Consider the following 27,534-nt stretch of genomic DNA (forward strand, 5'->3'; position numbering starts at 1 on the left):
TACAGGGGTCTCTCACACTTTTTTCTTTACTTACAATCTCCTAGTGGAATTAACTATTTAATCACCTACTTTGTCCCTTTACTCGGTCCCTGTCAGGGGCTGAGTGGGAACCTGGGGCCATAAGAGCTGCCTGGAGCCGTGGGAGCCAGCCAGCACTGTGGTGATCTGGGAGCCCCGGGTTTGTACGACATGCAGGTAGCCTGGTGCCAGAGGACCACCTGGTGCCACTGGAGCTGGCACATGCCAGGATGAGCCAGGGGTCTGGTGTAAACCTTTCTGAAGATATGCTTTATATATTTAACTTCTATGGGATATTTTCCAAAGTTAACAATTAATGTAGAGTTGATCTGTCAAGGAACATGGTTATATCTTTTAACATATTCAGTAAAGGTCCACTTTAAGAAGAAAGCAAAGGCAGCTCAGTCAAAAGCTATCAGACATACAGATGCTCTGCTAGGGCCATATAATGGCAAAACAGAGCTTGCACTCAGCCTGAGAGTCTGTAACTAAGCACTCCATAAGAACAAACATTTAAAAGACAACTGGAGTATGCATTTTATGCATTAATTTCTTGTGATGACAAATGAAATTAATGCAAACCACAAGACAATTCTTCACCCTAAAAAAATTAATCCTTAAAAATACAGGTGTAAGCAGAATTTTATTGGAAGAATGCATTAATCTCTCTTCCTTATTGGAGCCAAAATTCCTTTCAAAGCTTCCTTTTGCAAAGTTAGGTCTATTTTTACTGTTTATAGACATGAATCTCACACTGAGACCTTGGTCATAGGCAAAACAGGTCCTTCCACATTTAAGTCTCAGTCACAGCAGGTCAGTCAAGTTAATTCTAGTTGCTGCACAGGTAAATTCAAAAGATCTCAATTCCTAACACAATAGAATTAATTCTAGTAAAATCTAAATTAGAGACAAGTGAGTGGTCTTCCATGAAGTGACAGAGAAATCCAGAATCCTCCCACCTGCCATGCCCTAAAACAGGACCCAGAAAACTCTTTCTGTAAAGGAGAGCTAGTAAATATCTTAACCTTTGCAGGCCTGAACAGTCAGTCCCTGTTGCAACTACTCAAGTTTGCTGTTGTAGTAGGAAAACAGTCACAGACAATACCTAAACAATGAGCTTGCCTGTGCCCAGTAAAACCTGATTTACGAAAATAGGTGGTGGACAGGATTTGACCCACAGGCTGTAGTTTGCCCAACCCCTGCCTTAGAACTTCAGAGTGTTTTGCTTCTAGCCAAGTGACAAGAGAGAGCACAGGAGATTGTGCTAGAGGTTTTTATGGACCAGGCCTAGAAGAGGCAGACATTCGTCGGTCTGCATTGCATTGGCCAAACCTCAATCAAATGACCACATAAAGCAAGAGTGGGAAAAGCAGCCTCACTGTTTGCCAAGAGGTAGAAGAAATGACATCGTTAACACACAGCAATTCTGCCATGGTCCATCCTGCTTGTCACTAAATTTCAATTTTACACTTCCTTGTATCTAGAGAACACATTTAGCAGACGCCCCCAAACCTCCACACAAGGTGCTTCCAAAGCCCATGCAGTCACTGCAGCCAGTTCAAAAGGCAGGCTCTCCCCTTAAGCCATCAGTTCTATCAGGTGACTTCTTATAGCCCAGCAGCTAGGACATTAATAAAAACATCATGGTTTATGATCATTTTAATGACTTAAGAGCTGAATATCATTTTAGTGACTTAAGAACTAAATATCAAATTATCTGTCCACTCCTGCACAAACAGCCTACATACAATAGTGAGGTGGGGACAGGATAATTGTAATAAAATGTCCCATTCAAAATAGGAAAGAATGTAAGGTACATAGCAGTTCCGGGTCAACAACAACAAAAAAAAGAAATCCTGCTGGGCAGCCATAGTGAAGGCCCTCAACTCTGGGAGTTGGGGAAGTTCCTTATTTACACACTGATTCTGCTCTTGGAAGGTACTCTTTTGTCCATCAGTTTCCATGGCCATAGACACTACCTTCTGAGATTTTTCTCTGTCCATTTCTCTGTCCTTCTCCAAGGCCATATCTGAAATAGATATTTGTAGGCTGTGCATCTTTTGCAGCCCGCTTCCTGCCCAAGGTTGTTTTAAGGTCTCTAATCAGTCCCAAACTTAGAACAGGTTCATGCTTTTTTTGGCAGTAGAATCCCTCAAAAATTCTGTAGGCCAGAAGCCGTTTCCAGTCAGTTTTAAGTGCCAATCATCACACCCAAAATTCTTTCTCAGACATAGTTCTCAAACTTGCCTTATTTCTTAGCTTCACCCCACGTCTGTCTGTCTGTCTCTCTCTCAATTTAATGATGATTACATTGAAGCTATCTGAAATAATACAATTTAGTGGGAAGGTAACACTGTTAATCTGAGTTACTGGGTTTAACTGAAAACTCTTACTGGTCTTTTTCAATAAATCCCTTTTAATCTTAAAGCCTACTATTCAGAGTCCAGAAGTAGTTGCCTTTTGCAACCTGTAAGGACCTTAATATGTAGAATTTCTCTATTCCCTTAATTCTCTGCTTAAGAACTAGCCAAATCTTGCATTATCTCTTTATTATACTATTTTTCTCAAAACAGTCAATGACAGCCAATATAATCACAGTGACTCTCAATGATGTCAGAGCTACAGAGTCCTAGGCAAATAGATGCCTTCCAAGTTGTCACAGGTGACTTTTTTGGGGTTTTTTTGGCCACCCCGTGCAGCTTGTGAGATCTTAGTTCCCCAACCAGGGATGGAACCCAGGTCCCCAACAGTGGAAGTGCCGAGGCCTAACTACTGGACCGCCAGGGAAGTCCCCACAGGTGACAGTTTTACCAAACATTTTGCCACAGCACAATAGAGCCCTTCAGCCTTCCAGGTGACTCTCTCTCTTCTTTATTTGCCACCACCTGACCATCAAACCAATGATGCATATTTTAATTTTTTGTATTATGTCAGCATCCAACTCTGGTACCTTGCAGTAAAAGATAATCTCAGTGGACTCACAGAAGTTTATTTCTCACTCACATGTATTCTAGTCACGTGTTGAACCATCCACCTTCCCCACAGAGCTTCAAGGACTCAGATTCCTTCTCTCTTGTGTCTCTACTCTCACCTGAAACCAGCAAGTCCTGAGCTTCTGGCCAGAGATGAGGGACAGAGAAAGATGGCTGGGCTGGAGTGCTTTGCGATCAGACTTGAAAGAGCCCACATTCTACCCACATTCCAGAGGCCAGAACTTAGTCACCTACTGTGTACCAGGAGCTACAGGAAATGAGCTTTGGCGGACACATAGCAGTCTCTGCTGTAAACAACTCTAATACTGCTCCCATCATATAATTAGAAGAATATAGATCTCGCTATTCTAGAAGATAGGCTGGAAGATCTGGCATAATCAGAAATCAACAATTTTAAGCTCAGGACCTTGGAATCTTAGAGTTAGCAGGGGGAACTGCAGAGATCAACTAGTCTAACTATTTCACATTATAGATTGATTAAATGATGCTCAGATGGGCATAAGGAATCAGTGGTAGATATAGGACTAGGGCACTGGCCTCCCACTCAGGTCAGGGCTATTGTAGAATATGCCTCCTTGCCTTATTTCTTCCTAAATTCATAAACTCACTATAGGCTAATGAACAAAAGCAGGATTTTTAAAACTTTTTTTTCATGTAACTCTTAGTAGATATAGGAAATAAAATAACATCTAATTAGAAGACAAATAGAATCCTTTGGTCAGAATTTCAGTGGGAATTAGGTTTGTTTATGTGGTCCTAAAGGAAACTTTTTTTTACTCCAAAGATGAGATAAATTTGGTCTGAATGTTGTTTCTCAGACTTTTTCAAACTGTTTGGACCTAGAGGCTCATTCAGATCAAAGCCAAAAAAAACTACTGTTTTTGTAAAACTAAACAAAAATGAAATACAGAAGTGTTTGCAAAAACTTCAGGAAGCAGCAGGGGGTGATAGGTAGGACATAAGCCTATTGTTGAGAGAAACAAGAACCAGCTGTACTCTTCCACTCCCAGCTCTTATCCTTGGAATAGGTAATTATCCTTTCCAAGTCTACAAATAACTGTTCCTTCTCTGCCTTGTTTCTGGGGTTGTGATCAGGTCAAAATGAGATTATGTACACAAAAGTGATTTGCAAGTTGAAAATCAATATCAGAGAGTACGTTATCAGCTTCAAATGATCAGTAATAAATCTTCTACTTTAGTCTTTAAATCTCCATTAAAATCTATTACAGTCTGTGTGCTCCTCAGAAAGCACACATGAACCTAGGTAATTTGCTATATTAATTTTTACTCTATCTGTTTCCATAATTACTGTTTGCTATAAAAGTGTACTTAGATTAAATTCTCAATGCTTTCTCTACTTATGCAATTACAAGGGCAACATGATCATCAGGGATTAGAAATGCAAAACATACTTTTAGAAAGGCATTTACAAAATGCAAAATGTAGTCAGCTATCATAGCTTCATTTTTTAAAATATATAAAGGCTAATTAAAGAGTAATGAACTGATATTGAGAAATATTTAAGAATAAGGTCTTAGTGAAGCAAATAACAGAACTAAGGAAAGATATATTTGATTACAAATGTCTAAAAGTAAAAGAAGGAGGTAATAACCTGGCAAAAAAGTTCAAACACAATAATGGGTAGAATCAAGAAACTTAAGCTTAAGAAACTTGTTTGATTGGGAAGTCTATGAGGAAAATAATCCCTTTAGAGAATTATTCTACATGCCAGTGTGGATTGGGTTTCTTATTTTCAAAGGTTGGTACAAAATCCCAAAGAAAGTATTATAGAGAACTGGCCTTCTCTATCAAAGGGACAAGATACATGGTTTTTAAGGTCTTCACCCTGTACTGTAGATTTTACAGCAAAGCATAATTTATTATATTGAAGGATGGGTTCCATCTAGAGCCTGACTCAGAAGAGTTGATTCAGAAGAAACCTAATATTGACAAGTTTCCTAATCATTACCCAGTAAGGCAACCCCCATATGCACCCCCATTCCTACCTCTAATCCAAAAACCCATCCAACCTGGAAGAAGGCAGGGCCCTGATATCTGTCTGGATAAGACCTAAGCCTCCTCAGAAACGCTGGCTCTGGCCATGCTGGTACCCTGTGCAAACACCTCCTCCAAACTGTGCCTCCAAGTCAGGCTGCCTATTTAATTTCAGAGAAGTAGTAGATAGCACCAACTCAAAATGATCTTCAAGGCCTATGAAAAAAGGTCTCAACACAATGGGAACACCAGCAGGAAGTCAAGATGAATGGATTGCTCTTTTAAAAAAAGTGGTAAAGGACCAATTAGTATTATGAATACTTCTTCCTAGTTCCCTGGTCACAGGTAGGCCTCCACTTGTCCCCTTGTCAGTCCCTATGTGTGCCCATATAAGAGTGAGTCTTTTTGATAATATTACTTGGAACTCTGTACAACACTTTTAGTATGACTAATTATGGTTGTGAAAGCTAGAGAATAACAAGAGATCCTCATGCTTTTTGCACTTAAAAGATAAAGGAAAGCCAGAGATGAAAATAAACATATGGAGATAACAATTCCCTTTTCATCAGAGATTCAAACCAAATGAAATAGTTCAGCTCAAATTTTGTTCAGGGGACATTCTGACAGTTGCGCTTTCTCCCAATTCAATGATTTCGGGGGAAAAGGTATATACAGGCTCAGTTCTGGTTCAAACCAGTTCACTTCTTAGGAAGAAAACTAAGCATTTATGACTGAATACAAATGTAATATTTGGATTCAGTTCAAGATTCAGCAAATTAGTATAGTTCATTCCAGGTTAATGTTTGATACAAGTCTCTGCTTTTCAACTGTTCATTTTATCAGTTATAGCCCAAAGGAGAAGAAAATATATATTAACAATTGCCAGAAGAAAAATAGGGACATACCATTAATGGCTTTGAAAGGAGCCAAGAATCTCATCGGATGTTCTGTTGTCCCATCATCTAGAGCACATAAACCCATGTTTTCCAAGAAAACTCTTAGAATAATCCTCAAACAAACATTTGCTCCATCCTTCTTCTCACAAAGCAACCAACATTTTTTCTAACTAGTCTTTTCTAGAAAAATGAAAAATTAGAAAAATTTAACTCTTCATTCCTTTTATGAAGTGAGATTATGCATAGTAATTTTATATACAGTGATACATAATAATTTGACATATAGATATGCCCACATAGATACATACACATATGAATACATATATAAAGGGTAGCAGAGAAGGAGTTTTAGGTTCACTGTGAGCAAGAAAAAAGCAAGTGAGGGCTTCCCTGGTGGCACAATGGTTGGGAGTCTGCCTGCTAATGCAGGGAACACGGGTTCGAGCCCTGGTCTGGGAGGATCCCACATGCCGCGGAGTGGCTGGGCCCGTGAGCCACAATTACTGAGCCTGCGTGTCTGGAGCCTGTGCTCTGCAACAAGAGAGGCCGTGATAGTGAGAGGCCCGCGCACAGCGATGAAGAGTGGCCCCCACTTGCCACAACTAGTGAAAGCCCTCGCACAGAAACGAAGACCCAACATAGCCATAAATTTAAAAATAAATAAATAAATAAATAAATAAAAATTTTTAAAAAGTTTAAAAAAAAAAAAAAAGCAAGTGAGCCAACAAAAACAGATTTATCTGACAGGGGTGGGTATCTGAGATTCTTTCCTGGATCAAAACCCCCTGCTTAGGGACTTCCCTGGTGGTCCAGTGGTTAAGACTTCATGCTTCCAGTGCAGGGGGTACGGGTTCAATCCCTGGTCGGGGAACTAAGATCCCACATGCCGTGCAGCGCAGTCAGAAAATAAAAAAAATTAAAAACAAAAAACAAAAAAACCACTGCTTATAATGTATTTATTCTGTAAGTACATTTGGTAAGATGATTTACTGAGCTATACATGTGTGATTTGTTTGCACAGAATTTTCCCTCTTCTATTCAAGACGGTCTTATCTCTTCATAACTTGGAGCTCAACGTAGAGATTTACTGAAGAGATAGAGGGGGAGATAGAAATGGTGAGGGGAAAAAATGGAAAAGCATCATTGTCAATCCATAGAATAGCCCCTGCTCCAAGCAATATCCCAGCAATGCAGCACAGGAGAATAGCACCATGGTACAAACCCAACCCACCACCACAGTCCTGCTCCAGGCCCCCATTTAGAAAGAAAGTAGCAGGACACAAAGCTTCAAAATACTGCAAATCTGTATCCTTTTTCTATGGCTGCTATAACAAATTACCACAAACTTGGTGACTTAAAACACAAATTTATTATCTTATGGTTCTGGAGGTCAGAAGTTCAAAATGGGTCTCACTTGGGGGAAAAAAATCAAGGTGTCATCAGGGAAGGGCTGAATTCCTTTGGAGGCTCTAGAAGAGAACCCATTTCCTTCCCCTTTCCAGCTTCTAAAGGCCACCTTCATTCGCTGGCTTACGGCCCCTTCCTCCGTCTTCAAAGCCAGCAGTATAGAATCTCTGATTCTCTCTCTCTCTGACTTTTGCTTCCTTTGTCACATCTCCTCCAACCCTGACCCTCCTGCCTCCCTCTTATAAGGACCTTTGTGATTACGTTGGGCCCATCTGGATAATCCAGGCTTGCAAATGAAGGCATTAGGGGTTGTCTTGATGAAATGGAGACTCAAGGCCCTCCTCGAATCTCCACACCCTTGTTAGTCTTGGAATTCTTGTGCAACACGCAAAATGGAAGAAAGCCACAATAACAACTAAGATGTAGGCTGAGTCAAAATGATGTTGAGATTAAGAGAGAGTAGAAATGTGGCATTTCTTGTTTGTACAGTAATCTTTGTGCCGCCAACAGAAAGTTGTGTTTTTCTTCCCTAACTGCGTTACCTCTGAGTCCTCACTACTGAAACTCATCTGCTACAATCACATTGGCAATTAACAAGTATCGATATCTACTAAGCACTTCTTATCTGCAGAGCACTACACCAGGAACGACAAATAATACAAAAGAATGAGAAAGTAGACATCTCTCCTCAGGAAGTAATATGTATGAAAAGCATAGGTGAGATCACTTACCGGAAGAAGAAGCTAGCAAGACTATGTAGCATGCTAAAGTATATTTTACAAGTAGTTATTGTTCCTGGACACTCAGATCCTTCCTACATTTTATCCTTACTGAACTGATAAAAATCTGTTTGGGTTTGAGAGGGAGTCTATTGAAAAACCATAACTAGGAAACAAATAAACTAAGAGTAAGACCAGAAGCAAATAAACATCACAAACTTCTGCCAGGAAATGAACTGACCAGCAAGACCACGGGTTAAGCTGGGCAAAGGAATCTGGAAGAAGGGATTGTTTAGAAACCACTGTCTCTCCAGATTTTGTGCCTATCACTGAGGCCAGCAAAGTGTAACCCAGAACTACTCCTTATCCCCATTTTAAGACAGGCTGACTTGAGACACTTTACCCAAGAGAGCGGTAAGGGTGAGAATGAGGGGTGAGGATGGGAATGGTGGAGGAAGTGCGAATAACATAGTGAAAAGAGTGGCTTAATCTGATTTGATTCAACACCATGTGTGAATTTAAGCCAGTTACTCAACTTCTCTATGCCTCTGTTCACGCTATAAACACAGGAATAATAACACTGCAATGAACTTCTTTGAGAATTAAATACAATAATATGCCTCCCAACATGCAAGCAAGAGAAGACACATACCTTAATGACAGTGTCCTGTCTCTACCACCCCACACGCACAAAAGCTCCTAGCTCCAAGCAGAGTGCCTCTAAAATAGTAGCTACTTAATACATGTTGGTTTCCCTTTCCCTTTTTTGCAACCATTATCGATAAGGAAGATTAGAACTATGAACCGCTCTCATTTCTGTCACCCTGAGCAAACGTCACAGGATTCGTTTCACAGGTTGTTGACTCTCATAAGTACCCATGCCCTTGAACCCTGTTCCTCATTCTCACTCTCACCCTCTCCCTCCTAACACACCTCTAGCTCAGGGCTTGTGATCTGACAGGCAGAGTTAGCATTCACAGTAAGATCAACAAAGGGGACTGAGGATCTAATTCTGGAACCTGAGCCTCTCAGCCATCAAAGAGGTCTGCCAGTGACAGCTAAATATGAAAGCGAGAACTTTTAATATGACCCTTGAAAAGACAGGTTCTTTTCACTTCTGCCGCAGCTTCAACCTTTATTTTAAAAACACAAATGAAATGTTTGGAGATAAGACATATTGAGCCAAACATTTTGTACTTTGCAAGTTTCTACCAATAAATGAACTATTTAATTTAGCAAGACTGTATCTCATAGAGGCTACTTTTAGCCACAAGTACCAAAAATCCAATTCAAAGTTGCTTAAAGTGAAATGTACTGGCTACCAGTTCTGAAAGTCTAGACACAAGGTGAGCTTCAGGGCTTGCTTTATCCAGGGTCCGCTCCTCTTTTTCGCTGCTGTTCTCTGAGATTTGCCCTCCCCTAATCATCCTTGGTCCTTACACTTCTAGTCTTCACATCCATGCACAACAACTTTGGAGGAAAAGGAGCCACTTCCCGAAACTTTCCCAGGAGTATCAGAAAACCCAGAAAATCCATAGATTTCCCAGGGCTCCACAGAAACCCCAGAAAATCTCTCCTCTCATTCCACTGCCCTGAACTGGGTCACATGACAATCCCTGAACCAATCACAGGCAAAGGACGTGAGACTACTCTTAGACCAATCAGGCCAATGGCTAGAGCTAGAGGTTGCCTCACTTTCCCGGAGACACAGGGACAAAAAATGGGGTGTTCTGTAATGCTGGGGGGGGGGAGTGGATCCTTGTAAGCATCCAGTAGGGAACACTCCAGCTTTTATTTTACACAAACACATCTGATTCCACTTGAATGAGAGTATATAAACCGGATTTACGTTAACAGAGTTTAACAACAGAGAAAAGAAGTTGATGAGTTCTTTTAGCAGAAATAACAAATACCCAAATGGCTGATATCCTCCAATAATGTCCAACGTAGAATATCATACACTTCTTCAACTGTTCCATTGTTTAAAACATGCCTGCCTGGAACTCCTCTTTTGGAAATTTCACCTTTTGTTCTCTAAACTTTATTCCTAGGTGAGCCCATCAGTTCCCATGGGGTTAAATATCATCTGTATACTGCTGACGTGCAAATTTCTATCTCAAATTCACTTCTGCTGAATTCAGCTCTAGATCTGTATTTAATTTGCCTATGTGGCAGGCACCTGCTTTCAGGCATCTCAAACCTAACACATTCCAATAAAATCACAGTATTCCCCATGGCAGACTTCCCCATCTCAGGAAATAGCCTTGGCATCTAGCCCATTATTTAAGATAGAAACCTAGGACCAATCTTCCTTATGGGTGTGTGTGTGTATTCATATGTGTTTGTGTGCACTCACATACACACACATACATGCACATGTGCTAGAAGAGGTCATTTTCCAGAATGTTGGCATTAAAGGGGATCTTGACAATCATCTGTTCTAGTACTAGCCCTTCCCAATTTTCCAGAAGAATAAGACTCTAGAGGGAGGAATGATTTGTCTGCAGTCAGATGGCCAGTTTTCAGTTGAATTGTGACTAGAACCCAAGTTTTAGAACCTGGCCCCAAATCTAAAAACCTCTTTCCTAATCATCGGTTGGACTCTCAAGGTGATTTCAAACTTCACATCGTTACCAACCTTTTATTCTATGGGTTTTTCTAGCTCTTTCAAGGCAACTTTTGCTATCCTTATAATTATGTAACCTACAGAAACAATTCCAAAAGTTTAGACAAGCTTGCAAGTCTACCTGAAGGAAAGGAACACCAGTAAAAGTGTTGTGTTCCCTCTAAATCTCAAGCAGGCTTCGGATACTGCTTAATCTGTTCTACTGCTTTCATTCACAGGCGCAGAACCTGTAGATATTTTAGCCATGAGAGATCAGCTCTGCAATTCTGAGTGCAGGCTGCTAGAAAGGTCTCGTGGCACATTACAGGGAGTTCACATTGGAGGAATGATGACTCACTAATTTAAAGCATTGCCATTAAATTTAACAGGATCAGTTTTTTCTGGCTATAGAGAAAAGAAAGGCTGATATTTACTTAAATGGACTCCTAGATAAAATTGCCAGAGAGCGGACTTAACAGCCTGTGCTTGTTGCAGGCTCACAAATCACAAACCTAGAATTGATCAGGCTAGAGCCAACCTCATCTGTTAAGTCAAGAGGAGCTCGTAGCTTGAAAGTCAGCACAGAAGACTGTGGTGGAGAGGAGAGCCTTCTGATCTCTCGGATATGCTGACTGCTGGGCTGACTCCCTGAAGCAGAAATGTAAGGCTTCCTGTTCCCTCCCTCTAATTACAGGGGTCTCAGAGCAGGGCTGTCTCTAGGTTCTGCTTTTGCGCTCCTCAACTTCTCAATTATTCTGCATGGTGAGCCTGTCCCGCTTGTGTGGGACTCCCTGGCTTTCCCTGAGCTCGCAGAGAAAGCTCACAGGATCCTGCCTCAGCTGCAAAGTCCTGTGGCTCCTGCTACCTCTGGTTTAGGCCCTAGATCAAGGGTAAAATGGCAAGTCCAGCCACTATGAGCAGGCAGACATCTAACTCTCAGTTATTCATTCTGTGAGTGCACAAATCACAAGATTTGCTTCTCCAACTAGCTTCTGCCCTGTCCTTCTGACCCACTGGCTGGCTTATTTAAGAAGAACTAACATTTGTTTATATTTGCTTTTATTACCTTTACTTTAGGAGACCAATCCAAGAAAAATATTGCTGCGATTTACATCAAAGAGTGTTCTGCCTATGTTTTCCTCTAGGAGTTTATAGTGTCCTGTTTTACATTTAGGTCTTTAATCCATTTTGAGTTTATTTTTGTGTATGGTGTTAGAGAGTGTTCTAATTTTTGCCATTTGCAGCAACACGGGTAGACTTGGAGGGCATTATGCTAAGTGAAATAAGTCAGACAGAGAAAGACAAATACTGTATGCTATCACCTATACGTGGAATCTAAAAATTACAACAGACTAGTGAATAATACAAAAAAGAAACAGACTCACAGATATAGAGAACAAATTAGTGGTTACCAGTGGGGAGGGGAGGAGGGGTGATACAGGGGTGGGGGAATAGGAGGTATAAACTACTGGGTATAAGATAGGTTCAAGGACGTATTGTACAACACGGGGACTATAACAATATTTTTTAATAAATGTAATTGGAAAGTAATCTTTAAAAATTGTATATTAAAAAAGGAACTAACATTTATTGTATGTTCCATGTGCAAGATTTAATTTGCTAAGTCTTCACAATAAGACTTCGTGGGTGTTGTTATTAACCTTATTAGATAGATAAGGAAACTCAGGACTCAAGCACATTGAGTGAGTTGGCCAACACTGGATTCAGTCCCAGCTCAGAAACCTACATTCACAGCATTGTAATCTACACAGACCTGCTCTCTGGTTTCTGGATTCTCCTGTTGGCTTCATGATCTACTTCTTGTCCTGACTTCCTGGCCTGGCAGCCTCCCATCCAGATGAGCTTCAAATCTTGCCTGTCCTAGCTCCCCTCTTGGCAGTTTATAAGAACCTTCTAGGAGGACCAGACCCTCCTCGTCTCCACCTTAATCAGCATCTGCAGGACTCAGGGTTCTCACTGGCTGTACACACCAGACTAAAGACCCTTGACCATTTACCTACACATCAGAAAAGAGGAAAGAAGAGCACAGAGCAGTGTTCATGTAACAGTCATTTATCAAGACTTTTTGCATGCTGGGCAAGATGCTGGAAGCTGGGGCTATAGCAGGAAACAAGAATGACATGCTCCCTGCTTTCAGGGAGCTCCTATTTTAGTGAAAGCAGAAAGACAGTGAGTAAATAAACCCCAAAACTAAAGACGCTTTTACATAATGACAAGTACTATGAAAAAATAAAACAGCATGATATGACAGATTTTCAAGAAAATCATCCACATGTGCCTAAAACACCTAACACCAAAATGCATGTATTAATCTGCTCATAAATCACAGGAAATTGATGGGATTTGCAGACTACAACTATTTTCTATTGTTCTTAAGCAAAGAAGGCTAAATTGGTTCACATATCTGCCCCCAATGAAGCCCCAGCTTACAGCTTCTTTGTTTAGAAATCTTGCTGTAGTGTTCTTTTAATACATATCTAATTACAAAGAAAGTTTTATCTTTGTAACCCCAATAAAGCAAAGAAAAGTGGAAATTGGATATCCCCACAGGCCCATAACTTCTGTCTTGGGATAACAAACAAAAGGGCTTGTCACAGGCAGCATGCCTCTGGAACAAGGTCTGAGACACAGATTTGCATTAGGTGAATCATTGGGTGTGCCCTTGGGAATAACAAATCAGTGAAGTTATTGGGAGTGGAGGAAGCGGGAGTGGGCAGAGGAGAAACTGACATGTGATGTAGGTGCCTATCCATAAGAAGCAGTGGAGCTGATAGCCTTCCAGAGATGTCCCAACTCAAGACAACAGGACAAGATCTTTGTAACTCCTAACCTCCAACAACTAGTCTTTGAAAGGGGTCTCCCCTGGGGAGGGTGAGTATACTTGGGCAAGTGCATCTCCCTTTGCTGGAGGGCAGGTCCTGAGGAAGGACTCAGCTATGACTGTCAGCAGCAAGTCTTCCAGCAGCTGGAGGAATGAAGCCTCGGTACTGAAGGGCAGATCTGTGTAGCACACCCCAGCATCCACTCTAGGCTCAGAATATCCACATTCTTTCCTTGAATAGTTGCTGAGTTTCCCCACAGAGGCTTGAATATGAGTTGTGTCCTGGTGTCCACAATGTCTTTATGGAAACCTCCCTAAGAATAATCCTTGTCCAGGACTGTTTATCTAGAATATCCAAGAGTCCAACCCTGTTAGCAAATGGTGATTGAAACCCTTTAATGGTTTTCTGTCTTTGAAGACCATGCAATTTCTATCTCAGTTATGGTCTACTCCAGCAGACAGAGAGGCACCCCTAATTTTGGCATACCTAAATATAGAAGCAATGTAATAGAGAAAGGAATAGAGGGTAGTCAGGGTGGGCCCCTCTGAGAAGGCAGCACTTGAGATGAAAACTGAAGGATAAGCAAGAGGGCAGTCATGCAAATATCGTGGGAAGAAGATTCTTCTTAGAAATAAATGCAAATGCCCTGAGGAAGAAATATGTCATATTCTCTAATAGTTCATATTCTCCAAATATTTCAATATTTCTGCAAGAGAATAAGAAAAGCAAGTGTGGTTGAAGGTTCATGAGTTGGGGGAGAATAGTATGAAATAAGGTGAGAGATATAAAGAACAGATCTTTTATCTATTCAACATTGCATTATTGAGTTCCTACTGCATGCCAGGCACTATTCTAAACTCTGGGAGATATAGCAGCAAACAAGTAGAGCCTTGTAGATCATGGTAGAGAATTTAGATTTTATTCTAAGGGCAAGTGGAGGTCATGGAAAGATTTTAAGCAGGTAAGTAACATAGTCCAAGTTATTTTCTAAGATGGTGATTTTCCCTGCTTTCAGGAGAATAGAATTGAAGGATGTCTAGCTAGGAAGAAATATGGTAATCCAGCAAACAACTGTAGCAATTTGGGTTAAGTTATGAAGTGAAGATGGAGACAAATAGATGGACTTGAAATATGTTCTGGAAGCAAAGCTGACAGGGATTGCTGATGAAAGAGACATAGAGAATAAGGGAAAGAAAAGACTCAAGAACAACTCAAATTTTTGGCTTGAGTTACTGGAGGGATAGACAATGGTATTACTTACTGAGAAGGGGAAGATAGAGAGAAACCAATTTGCAGATAAACATCAAGACTTCTTGACATTAACTTTGACATATTTATTGCACATCAAATGTAAATGTCAGATAGGCAGCTTCATATATGAATTTAAAGCTTAGTGGAGAATGTTAAAGATATAAATCTTTATGTCATCAGCATGTAGTATATGGCATTTAAAACCAAAGTGTTGATGGGATCACTGTATCAGTCAGCTCAGACTGCCATAACAAAATACCATAGACTGAGGGACTTAAAACAATAGAAATTTATTTTCTAATAATTCTGGAGGCTAGGAGTCTGAGATCAGGGTGCCAGCCTGGTCAGATTCTGGTGAGGCCTCTCTTCCTGGCTTGCAGACACTTTCCTACTCACTGTGTTCTCATATGGCAGAGAGAGAGAGAGAGAGAGAGAGAGAAATCTTCCTCTTCTTATAATGCCACAGTCCTATCAGGTTAAGGCCCCACCCTTATGACCTCATTTAATCTTAACCTCCTAAAGATCCTATTTCCAGATGTAGCCACATTGGCAACCGTTTCAACATATGAATTTGAGGAGGAGCACAATTCAGTCCACAGCAATTACCTAAGAAAATAATACGAGTAGAAAGGAGATGAAGGCCCAGAAGGAGCCCCTGAAAGGTATTCCAACATCATAAAAGGAAGACAGAAACAGATTGAGAAGCAGTAGCTGATGAGATAGGGGGAAAGAAGGAGAATGCCATGAGATACTAAGAGTACAAAATGTTTCAGGAAAAGAAAGCAGCACACACTGTGTGGCATGCTTCTGAAAGTTTGTCTAAGATAAGAACAAACAAATGGACACTGTGTGTGGCAAGAAAGGGGTGACGTTGGCAAGATCCCCTTCAGCAGGCAGAAAGGATGGAAATCAGATTCAAGTGGGAAGAAGAGAGAACAGGAGATGAGGACATAGAAACTGAATACAGACAAGTCTTCCCAGTGGGTTAGCTGTGAAGGGGAACAGAGAGATGGGCCAGAAGATGGAGGGGGTCATGGGGTGGCAGGTGAGAGAACAAACAGCTTCTGACCCAGTACCAAAGGGCACAGTCCTATCGTTTGGTCTGTCCTCAGAGACCCTTTTGCTCTGCCTGTTTTGTGGACCTTCCTCAGCATCACCCTCTTCTTGTCCATGTGGGGTCACAATCTCTCTTCATTTCCCTTAGTTTCCTGTGGCATGGCACAGTCAGCAAAAGCCCAGACCTTAGAGCCAGAATCTCAGCATTATCACTAGACAGCTGTGTGACTATGGACAAGTAACTTATCCTATCTGTGCCTCTGATTCCCTGTTTATAAAATGGAATTGGTAATTATAGTAGTGCCTTCCACATAGTTATTATAGAGATTCAATTAGCCAGGAGATTCAAGTCATTTGAATAGTACATGGCAAGTGCTAAGAAACTATTTGTAAAATAAATAAATGTACACTTTGCAAGAAGATGCTTTGCATTTCTGGAATTTCAGGCAACAATTGAACTGGCCTAGAGAACAGGCTGGCATTACAGTGAGTGGCTCGGTAACACTACCCAGGAGGCTGGCATTATAGTGATATATGGTGCTTATCTTGTTCAGAATTTGATGCCACTTAATCTAAAGCAGCTCTTGGGATTCAACAAATCCTATAATTCTTATAACTGATTTCGCCAGAATAATATTTAATTCCTCAAAATCAGTCAGCATGAGGCAATTTTAAATAAGGTCTCATAACAATAATAATCTTATTGTAACCCCATCGCTAAGGCTTAAAACGGACAGTGTCCATTTCCTCTTTATTCTTACCACATAAGGACTTAGTCTTAAGTATCTAGTTATCTATTTGTGTAATGTCCATCACCACGGTTCTATAACAAAGAGTTTATCTTCCTTTTTCCATTTATAGTATCTTACAGCTCTCCTGAGAGACTTATATGTGCATAAATCTGTTACCTGTGTTTAGAGCCTTAAAATCATAAACCAAAATAAGATCTCAGTTCATGTTTTTCCCATGCTATTAATGAAGCCAAAGTTTATTTTGAAAAAAGTGCACCAATTTATATCTACATGAAATGTTCTAACTAAGATGCCTTATCCCAAATATACGCTACTATGGGCTGAATTGTATCCCTTCAAAATTCATATGTTGAATTCCTAAGCCCCAGAGTCTCACAATGTGACTGTATGTGGAGACAGATCTTTAAAGAGGTAATTAAGGTAACATGAGGTCACAGGGATGGGCATAATCCAGTGTGACTGGTCTCCTTAGACAAAGAGATTGGGACACAGACACACATGGAAGGAAGGTCATGTGAAGACATAGAAAGAAGACGGCCATCTATAGACTGTCAACCTTTAAAATAAAAATGTAAGCGGTTCAGCCAGCAAAATGGAGTTTATTCAGGAATAGCAAAGGAATTGTGATTCAGGGTGTGCAAACCATGGGGAATCATAGGCAAGTCCAGAGAACAAAGGAGAGGAGAGTTCTTTTATAGAGGAAAGGAAGTTGGGAGGGTCTGTTTTGAATGAAAGTTCATTGGAAAGAGTGAGGGTTCAGGGTTGTGGCAGTTTCTCATTGGCTGAGTTACAGCAGTTTCTCATTGGCTAGGTTGTTGTTGAACAAGGAGAAAATCTTCCCTTCTTCCTGCTGAGGTATGTAACGTGAGCTTCTTCCTGCTGGGACTGTAAAGTCAGCTGTGTTGAGTGGTTCATGTGTGAGAGCTCCTCCTTCCAGGCTTCTTGACTCCATTTTGAATGAGGTTTTCCTTTATTCATTTTCACAAAGCCAAGAAGAGCAGTCTGGAATAGACCTTTTCCCCAGAGCTCTCAAAGGAAACCAACCCTGCCAGCATCTTAATCTTGGACTTCCAGACTCCAGAATTGTGAGAAAATTAATTTCTGTTGCTTAAACCACCCAGTCCATTGTACATTGTTATGGTAACCGTAGCAAACTAACATACACACTATAGGATAGACCTGCAAGTAGTTGGAAGTTTATGGCTTAGCCATTAGCAAGTCTAAATCCTATAGCCAGGTCAAACCCTGAGTCAAAGACTTGATTTTTAAGTAGGGTCCATTATGCTAACGAAAAGTTCCCTGCTCGCGTTGCTAACAGGATTGCCACCAATAATTGGAAAACTCTCAAAATAAGTAATTTCAAGGAAGGTCTCTACTATGTCACTAGAAGCCCAGCTAAAACTGCCCTTATATCCTGAGCAATGAGCATTAATATCTGTAAGAGTGACATTGCAGCATAAATTTAATTAACCTTAGAACATAAAATGGGCATTTGTCAAGGGTTATCACGTTTGTCTCTAAAATTCAGGTAACTGTCTATTAATGCTGAGACAATAGCATCTTGAGGAAAATACATGCATTGACTGTATTGATGTTTCATGAATTCTGTGTGTTTTTTCCAGCGGTTATGTGGCATCTCCTGAGACTATCAGAATATGATGGACCATTTATCATTCTAATTGAATCCAGATTGGCTGTTGATAGCTTCTAAGGGCTCACATACAGACTTTCCTGCCTGAAAAAAAAATGTGTGAATACAATCCAGCTAGCAAAAGAGGTGTAGTCTAACCAAAAAACACTTAAGATTGGAATCTTGCATCCAACTTGTAGCTTCAACTCTGTTCTCTTGGCAACACTCCAGTGAGAACAAGAAGGCACTACAGTCCTCTTGGCTCTTCTGGTTTTCTCTTCAGAGCTGTTCTAAGAGGATGTCCTTCAACCTCACCTGTGTGAGAAATGAGGATGCTGACACAGGACTGGAGAGTCAGCAAAAGCCAAACTTTACCTAGCCCATGTCACCGTGGGGTTAGCGAAAGTTCTCATCTCTAAATATCTGTGGTCCCTCAGTCTCGAAATTCGCTTCCTCACTCCCACCCCAAAGTCACACATTCAATGGTGAGGACAGACACCACATGTTATTTGTGTTTGTATCCCCAGATCAAAGGACAGACTCCACCAGTATCTACTGAATAGAATATTGAAGGAATAGGTAATCAAAGGATGTTTATTGAACTGAACTGAACTGAACTCACAAGCACATGCCTGGGGCCATTCACATACCACCATGCATCCTTTGCCTTTTTTTTTGGAGAAAAAGAGAGAAGTAATTAGAAAAGTTTAAGGCAAGAGGGAAGGAAAAGTGAGAAAGGGTAGACCAGAAATATCAAGAAAGCATTTATAGCCCAAGCATTTTTAGACCTGAAATCTCTTTTTAAATGAAATCCTTGTGGAATCCTAGTACCTAAAATGAATCAAGGCAATATTGCTTTGATCTGAAGGTGGAGGGGAGCTCATCAGCTCAACCTTCCCTTCAAACACTCCTTTTCCCTTTCCCCATCGCCACACAACACACATGACCACCCGAGGCATCTCTGTGGAATATGGTGTGAAAATCACAGGCAGTAGCAGAAAGAGCCCTAGGTCAAAGTAAGAAGATCTGCTCTTCAGTTATGTGACATTAGCCACTTCTGTTAACATTTCTTTACTTCATCTCTCTCATCAGTAAAGTAGGAAAAATCATACTATCCACGCCACTGGCCAAAATGCACTATCAAAGTACATAGTACAGTAGCTAGAGCTTAGATAATCTAGTCTTTTCTCAAGTGGCACAAAACAAAGAAAGATGTTATAGTTTCTCTCTTCATCTAGGCACCATTAGAAAAGTCCTCTTTTCTTTCCAACTTATTTGAACTTAAAAAAAATTTCACCCATTTCTCCCACTCACACCCTCACCACCACATCTAGCAACCACCAATCTGTACTCTGCATGTATGAGCTTAGTTTAAATTCCACATATAAGAAGCTTCATATAGTATTTGTCTTTCTCTGTCTGACTTCACTTAACGTAATACCCTTGAGTCCACTCATGCTGTGGCAAACGGCAAGATTTCCTTCTTCTTTATGGCTGAATAGTATTCCATTGTATATATGACACAATTTCTTTATCTATTAGTCCATCAGTGGACACTTAGGTTGTTTCCATGTCTTGGCTATTGTAAATAATGCGGCAATGAACATGAGGGTGCATACATCTTTTTGAATTAATGTTTTCCTTTTCTTCTGATAAATATCCAGAAGTGGAATTGCTGGATCATCTGATAGTTCTATTTTTAATTTTTTGAGGAGCCTTCTATAGTGGCTGCACCAATTTACATTCCCACCAACAGTGCATAAATGTTCCCTTTTCTCCACTTCCTTGCTAACACTTGCTATTTCTTGTCTTTTTGATAATAACCATTCTAACAGGTGTGAGGTGATATCTCATTGTGGTTTGATTTGCATTTCCCTGATGCTTAATAATGTAGAGCATCCTTTCATGTACCTGTTGGCCATTTGTATGTCTTCTTTGAGACATATATCTACTCAGATCTTTTGCCTATTTTTTAATCAGATTGTTTGGGTTTTTTTGTTTGTTTTTGTTTTTAGTTGTATAAGTTCTTTATTAATTTTGGATATTAGTCCCTTATGAGATGTATGATTTGCAAATATTTCCTCTCATTAAGTAGGTTGCCTTTTCGTTTTATTGAAATGTTCTTTTTTTTTTTTTTTTTTTTTTGTCCAGAGGAGAAATACCATTATGAATGAATCACTACATGACAGTAGCCAAATACTTTAAACAAAGTGGCTCCCCAGCCCCAGCCCTTGTCTTTATTAGGAAATACCCAGGGCTAGTAAACACAGTATTTTCAAAATCCAGTGATTTGATCTCATACTCATATTGGATAAAGACTCAATTGTTAGTTTACGGGGATTTTGCCTCTAGAGCCAGACACTTAGGCCAAATAATATGGACATGTTAAATCTGAATCAAAAATTGCATAATAGCACATTTCCTTGGCTTTCATTACCAAGCTAAATCAAAGTATGATTAAGAACAACAACAAAATACAGTAGAGCACAGCAATTTCCAGCAATGTCAACCATTAAAAGGGATAATAAATAAAGCTAATTCATTGTGCATACAGCAGAGTGTTAACTGATGACTCAAGTGTCTGTCAAAACTGTTCAGGCACAGCTGGGTGCTGCAGGCCATTTGCACTGAATCAGCCTCCCAATTAAAATATTTCCAGCCACTGGGAAATCACAGATCTTTCTAAATATTGGGACCTGTTTCCAGTGGGCTACTGTCTGAGTACCCTACATTTTTCTCCAGGACTCTTCCTGGGGTTAAAAAAAGCGGGGCAAGGGGGAAGCAATTTTTTTGCACTAAAATCTCCTTCTACTGTCTAATTCAGTCTTCCTTTCCCTCCTAATATCTCAAATGCTTCATACAGAGGGAAGAAGTATGCATGACAATTGATAAAAGAGCCCTTAATATGGGATATTCACTCCAAAAAGCATAAAAGTGGAGACTCAAGTCTGGATAAACTTTGTGAGCAATCTGAGACAGTGAAGATTTCGGCACTTGGAAAAACCAGTCCTTGGAAACAGGCCCATGGAGTCCTCGACGTTATTACCTTTGGGTAGAAGAGGGCCCCTAGAAATCAGCTGACCATACCCATTTACTAAATCTGTGACTAACTAAACTGATGTGTCAATTCTAGTCCACTGTGTAGGTCCTGGAGCAGGGCCACCTGGACTTGAATGCCAGTGCCACCACTTATGAAACCTGTCACTTTGAACACTTTATGTAATCCTCAGCCTATTTCTCATTTGTGAATGAAGGATAATAAAGCTACCTATCTCACTGGTTATTGCGAGGATGAGTTGTGATCAAAAACACATGTTATGCACTGGTACATGGTAAGGACACAATGATTGTTAGCTTAGCTCTTGGACGGCCAACAAATGAAATAGCTTGTCTCTTATAAGATCAATGTGTAAATGCCCTTAATCTTCATTATTCACTATCACTTAAAGAAATTCTTTCATACTATTCCTGACGCCCAACCAGATCTAGAAATAACAAAATGGGTTCTGCATCCTTGCCTTGTTCTTTATTGCATCTAGTTGCTCTATGGAAGTTAGGGAGATTCCAGTTCCCTGAATGAGCTGATTCTTCCCAAGTCCAAAGGAGAGGAAAACGAAGCAACAATGTAGAGGCCACATTGTGTGTGTGTTTTCTATCGAGTAGACAAGACACTCTAAGGTTATGGTGATTGAGAAACGTCAGAACCAACTCTGAGAAAACCATAGTGACAGTTAACCTAAATCCAGAGGATCGTAACACTCAGTCTCATGGCAACCTGACCACCACTGTTGTTTGCTCCTTGATTACTAGTCACTGGGAGCCAAGACAAAGATTTCCCACCAGTGCATGGGCTCGGTGCTCTCATTTTACATGCAGTCTGCTGTATTCTTATACATAAAGATGGAATAATCACCATCCACTGATGTGACCATGGACAAACTAAAAAAAAAAAAAAAAAAAAGAACAACAACAACAAAAAAAAAACAGTACAATTACTCTCTGGTATGAACAATAAGTCATTGGAGAGCATATGATTTTGTGTGGCCTAGTACTTAACAGCTACATAGCTGAGAATAGAATAAGGCCTACTTACTTCTATTTCACATTAGTGAGTCATAGAATAATATGATCCAGGGTTAATAGGGACCTCAGAGTTATCAATGGCTCTGTGATAATTCACCAAAAGCAACTGATTTACAAAGACCAAAGCACCAAAAATATATTTGTAAATCTCTTATAAAGTGTAGAAATGGCCTTTTCGTTTAGAAAAAGTTATGGGCCACTTTTACATATAAAAATAATGAAAAATAAAATTAAATTAAATTAAACCAAGGCCCAAGATAATCTGGGAAAGCAAAGATTGAAAGAATGAGAACAAGACACCATCATGGAATAAGACAGAGAAATAAGAGCTTGCCGTATCTCCTCTGAGGATAAGCACCTATGTGTTCAGATGAGCCACTGGCTACTGAGGATAAGAACCCAGGGGGATCCTCAACCAACCGAAGGCAATTTATTCATCTGTTCTGAAAAATAAATGTAGAAGAGAAAAGAGAAAATCATCTGAGAGGGAGGGCAGGTGCCCTGAAGACAGGGAGTGTTCAGGGGAAGTGAGAATGCCTGCTGACAACAGGGAGGAGACACTTTGGAAGGTAGAAACCTTGCATGGGGGTGTTTTAATGGAAATGCTGTGCATGGTGGACATGGCCACTCTCTATAACCTCAAAAAGATTCAATAAAGAGTATTCACAGATGAAAAACTTTTTATAGTTGGAGTTCATCTGGAAAAAAGTAAAGGGGATCAGTTCTGTGTCCTGGCTTACGGACTCAACAGCTAAGTGATAAAGTAATGGGAATTTTAAAATTTACACACAGAAGACTGGGAGGCAGAGGTTAGGGTGCCTGGAACTGGCAGAAGAATAGATCTGGAGAGAGAAAGTGGGAAAGTCCCAAGAAAAGTGAGAGGTATCCATCATGGATGGCCAAAGACCTTTTAACAACAGTCATATTTTTTAACATTCAATGTTAGATTAGTTCCTGTTCTGTGAATTTATCCCATTCGATTATTCCAAAACCTTCATTAATTTTAGGTTATAGCAATGTAGTTTATGTCTGATGTATCTTCCCTTTAATAACTATTATAAAAATATCAACATTTTGGACAAAATATAAAACAACTTTCTAAAACCACTAGAGAGCAATGAAAAGCAGGCAGAAATAAGGAGATAGGAGGCTTGAAAGAAGGGAAGTACACTAATGATATCCAAATTTAACAGGCTTTTTCATTTATAGTGCTTTCTGGTTGCCACTAATAGTACTTCCCAGATGCACAGGAGGGGAGCCCATACAGAAAGGAGAGGTACCTAGGGAGTCGGAGATCAAAGTTTAAGATTACCAGACTGGTGGGAAGTTGGGTGAATGGAATCCAGAAAGGAGAGAGCTACAGAGAGGAAAGTCACAAAACCTAACTAGATCCTGCATGCCGCAACTAAGAGCCCGCATGCCACAACTAACAGAGCCCGCATGTCGCAACTAAAGATCCCACATGCCTCAACAAAGATCTCGCACACAGCAACAAAGATTCTGCATGCCGCAACTAAGACCTGGCACAGCCAAATAAATAAATAAATAAATAAATAAATAAATAAATAAATAGTTTTAAAAATGCTCTCAAATGGTTACTGACTCCTAAAACGAAATGCAAAGAGCAAGACTGTAAGGAATCTAGTGGGAAGCAGCAGCTGGAAGGATAAGAAGTGAGATGTTAGCAACTGCCTAATAGCATGAATATAGCAATTAAGATGAAGTCCTGAGCTGTTACTAAGATATCAGAGGAGCCATACCTTAGGATTAAAGGCCATATCTCAGAACTAAGGGCTGAAGTTTTAGACTAAGGGAAAAAAAAACAAATAAACCTATCCCAACAAAGTTTAGAACCAGGCCACTGTAGGATCAGAGTAATCAGACAATCCTCTTTAGAAGAAGGTAATCAAGTTCTTGTTCTGCCCCCTGCAAAAAAAGGGTAACTATTCGAGGTGATAGATGTCTTAATTAACTTGAATGTGCGAATCATTTCACTATATATATATCAAAGCATCACATTGTGCACTTTAAATATGTTGCAATGTATTTGTCAATAATACATCAATAAAGCTGGGGTGGGGGAGAAAAAAAAGAAGGTAATCAAGTGTCTACATTGTATCATCCACAATATTCAATATACAAAATAAGTCAATAGACATGCCAGGAAGGACAATGTAACATAGTCAATAAAAGGAGAGGAACAGATGACCCAGATGATGGAATTAACAGCCAAAGATTTTTAAATAACTTTATAAATATTTTAAATTGACAGAAAAGGATGCATATAAAGAGGGAATAATTTCAAGAGAGATGTGGAAATTCTAAAAAGAAAAAAAATCAAATTGAATTTCTAGAATTAAAAAATACAATATCTAAATTTTTTTAAATATTTGGGATAACATCAAATTGAACACTGCAAAATGAAAAGGATCAATGAGCTTGAAGACAAGTAAGCAGAAATTACTGAAACTAAGACCAAGGAGAAGAAAAGACTGAAGAAAATTTTGAGAAACGATTTTCAGTGTGAAGTTATGCACCCACAGAAATTGTAAAATTAGTGTGAGAGTCGAATAGAACATTTTTAGACTTGCAAGTTCTCAAAAGACTAACCATCCATACACTTCAAAGCTACTGAAGAATGTAGCCGATCAAAACGAAGGTGTAAGTCATAACAGAGGAAGAGACAGAACTCTGTTGGGTGTCTGAGGGAATAGGACAGGGAAAAGCACTAAATCCTCATCTTCCACAGTAGGAAGTCAATGAATAATGCTTGAAATGGAAAACTCAAGATATAACAGTAAAAGTATGTGTTTTGGAGCTGTGGGTACTACCAAAATAACCAGCCAAAAGAGTTCAAAGTAGTTGCCTTTGGAAGAAGAATTTTGGCTCCGGAAGGCGGAGCAATCAGAGTTCTGCTGCTTTCCATACTGCTGTGGAATACTTTATTCCTTAAATAATAAGATTATTTAACCTTGATTAAAACAAAGTCTTAATTTTTTTAAAAAAGAAAAAAATATATAAGATATATACAGTATCTGAATAACCAAAGAAGAGTAAAACTAGAACTTAACCATAAAATAAAAAACGATTCTTCAGAGAAGAAAAATTGAGGCGGGGTGGGGGGGATTTTTTAAATCTAGGGATTAGGTTAACTAGTAAGACTATGGTTTCTAATTTTAATTTGAAAACTTTCATAATGAGATTAACCTATTCTAGGGAGGTTGTAAGAACTATTTTTAAAAGGTAACTTATTAATTCATAGGAATTTGGGGAAAGAAGACAAGTGACTGTGAGCAAGCAGATGTAATAATCCCAAATGGCTAGAAATCTTGTATTTCAGGAGAGGTGGAAAGTAAAAGAATTTTCCTTTAGACTGTAATTATACAATTGTAAAAAGACAACAACAACAACAAAAAAGCACAAATAAATCTCCTGAAAAAGACATAAAATGATTACTCTTGGTAGAGTGCTATAGTCTATTGCGGAGGGAACTGTTTTCAGGTAACCTTGGGTTGACAGATGTGTTACCAAACCCAGTGCTTTTACACAGAGTGGCTGGAGGTAATGCAGTGTATTACCTTCTCCGCAAGCATTTCACCAACCCAGATCAAGTCCCTGATGTATCAACACTTCAGAGATTTAACTGTGCTCATATAATTATACCAAGAAAACATAGAACTCTCTGCACATTATCTAGTTGTAAAGATGCTTACTCTTATTCTCTTATTCTCATTAAGAATTTTTTAGTTAAGAGTTTATAACCACTGTATAAATCATGCTTAGTTTATTAATAGGAGGATAATGCAGAAGACAGAAAAATATAATTATTTTTTGTTAGAGAAGTAAAAGAAGAAGGTAAAAGGAGGAAAGAGAACTAGCATTTACTGAGTACAGACCGCCGTTTAGAGACATTATCTCTGTGATCTGTAAAGTAAGTAGCTATTTGTTTTATTTCAGGTTCCCTAGAAAACAGAGCCACAGGTAAATATTGACAGTTAACGCTTTTTTGAAAAAAGCAATTTCAGGGCAGCAAGAAAGAGCAAAAGAGAAATGATACAAGAAGTTAGGAAGCAATGCGAGGCATTGCTGACACGTAACTATTGCCTTGCATATTGACTTTGGAACCTAGCCTCATGAAAGTGACTACTGCTGGGTGTGCTGCCTTCCATGCTATCCCTTAGAGGGATAAAAAGTCGACTTTTTTAGATTCCATATATATGTGTTAGCATACGGTATTTGTTTTTCTCTTTCTGACTTACTTCACTCTGTATGACAGTCTCTAGGTCCACCCACATGATTACAAATAACTCAATTTCGTTTCTTTTTATGGCTGAGTAATATTCCATTGCATATATGTGCCACATCTTCTTTATCCATTCATCTGTTGATGGACGCTTAGGTTGATACCATGTCCTGGCTATTGTAAATAGAGCTGCAACGAACACTGTGGTACATGACTCTTTTTGAATTATGGTTTTCTCAGGGTATATGCCCAGTAGTGGGATTGCTGGGTCCTATGGTAGTTCTAGGGTGGTTACCAGGGACTGTTGGGTGGGGAGATAGGAAAGATGTTGTTTAAGGATACAAACTTGCAACTAGTAAATAAATAAGTTCTGGACACCTAACGCACAGCATAGTGATTATAGTCAATACTGTATCACAAACTTCAAAGTTGCTAAGACACTAGGTCTTAATTTTTCTCACCACAAAAAAAAAATGATAATTATGTGACATGATAAAGGTGATAGCTAACGCTACAGTGGTAATCATATTGCAATATGTAAATATATCCAACCAAGAAGTTTGTACACCTTAAACTTCACAAATGTTATATGTCAATCATATCTCAATATAAAGTAAATTTTAAAATTTTAGGTTCCACCTCTCGATGGGAGGAGCTGCAAATAATGTGTGACCATGTTTAATATCTCACACAATCTCTAGAATGTAAACTCCACAAGGGCAGGAAATGTGTGTCTCTTGTTCATTGCTTATCCTCATTCATTTATTCAACATATATTTGTGGAATGCTTGCTATATGCCAGACACTCTCTGCATAGTATGCACTTAAAAATATATTCTGGTAGAGAGGAAAGAGAGGGAGGAAGGAATCTTCACTTACACATACAGTCAGAGCTCTGTTATTTCAATGAACAACAAAAAAATCTGCTATAAAATATAAACACAACACTTTATTCAATGCAGACACTGACTTCATCTGCATATTATTAGAACTAAGGTGACGGGATATCATGGAAATAGCTCAAAGCTTGAAGTGGGAGAACT

The 27,534-nt window shown here is 39.5% G+C and overlaps 2 long non-coding RNA genes across 8 annotated transcripts in view; one reads left to right on the plus strand and one right to left on the minus strand.

Moving 5' to 3' along the window:
* The window catches only part of LOC309666540, a 444,368-nt gene that overhangs the window by 221,567 nt on the left and 195,267 nt on the right, over nt 1–27,534 (minus strand). Inside the window, exon 3 of one of the 4 annotated variants that reach the window (XR_014267157.1) lies at nt 6,629–6,989. The exons of the other annotated variants lie outside the window; for them this stretch is intronic. This is a non-coding gene — a long non-coding RNA (uncharacterized lncRNA). Of the gene's footprint in view, nt 1–6,628; nt 6,990–27,534 lie in introns of those variants that run through there. 4 annotated transcript variants of the gene reach the window in all.
* LOC309666533 lies at nt 11,316–21,441 on the plus strand. Of its 4 annotated transcripts, none has more exons than XR_014267143.1 (5): nt 11,316–13,539; nt 17,347–17,390; nt 17,524–17,620; nt 18,693–18,744; nt 21,029–21,441. It is a non-coding gene; the product is annotated as an uncharacterized lncRNA (long non-coding RNA). The 4 variants fall into 4 exon arrangements; XR_014267144.1 differs by having other exon boundaries at nt 11,317–13,525; XR_014267145.1 differs by lacking the exon at nt 18,693–18,744 and adding an exon at nt 18,158–18,312 and having other exon boundaries at nt 11,322–13,525.

Source organism: Balaenoptera physalus (assembly GCF_965194825.1).
Source record: "Balaenoptera physalus genome assembly, chromosome: 9".
Lineage (NCBI taxonomy): Eukaryota > Metazoa > Chordata > Mammalia > Artiodactyla > Balaenopteridae > Balaenoptera > Balaenoptera physalus.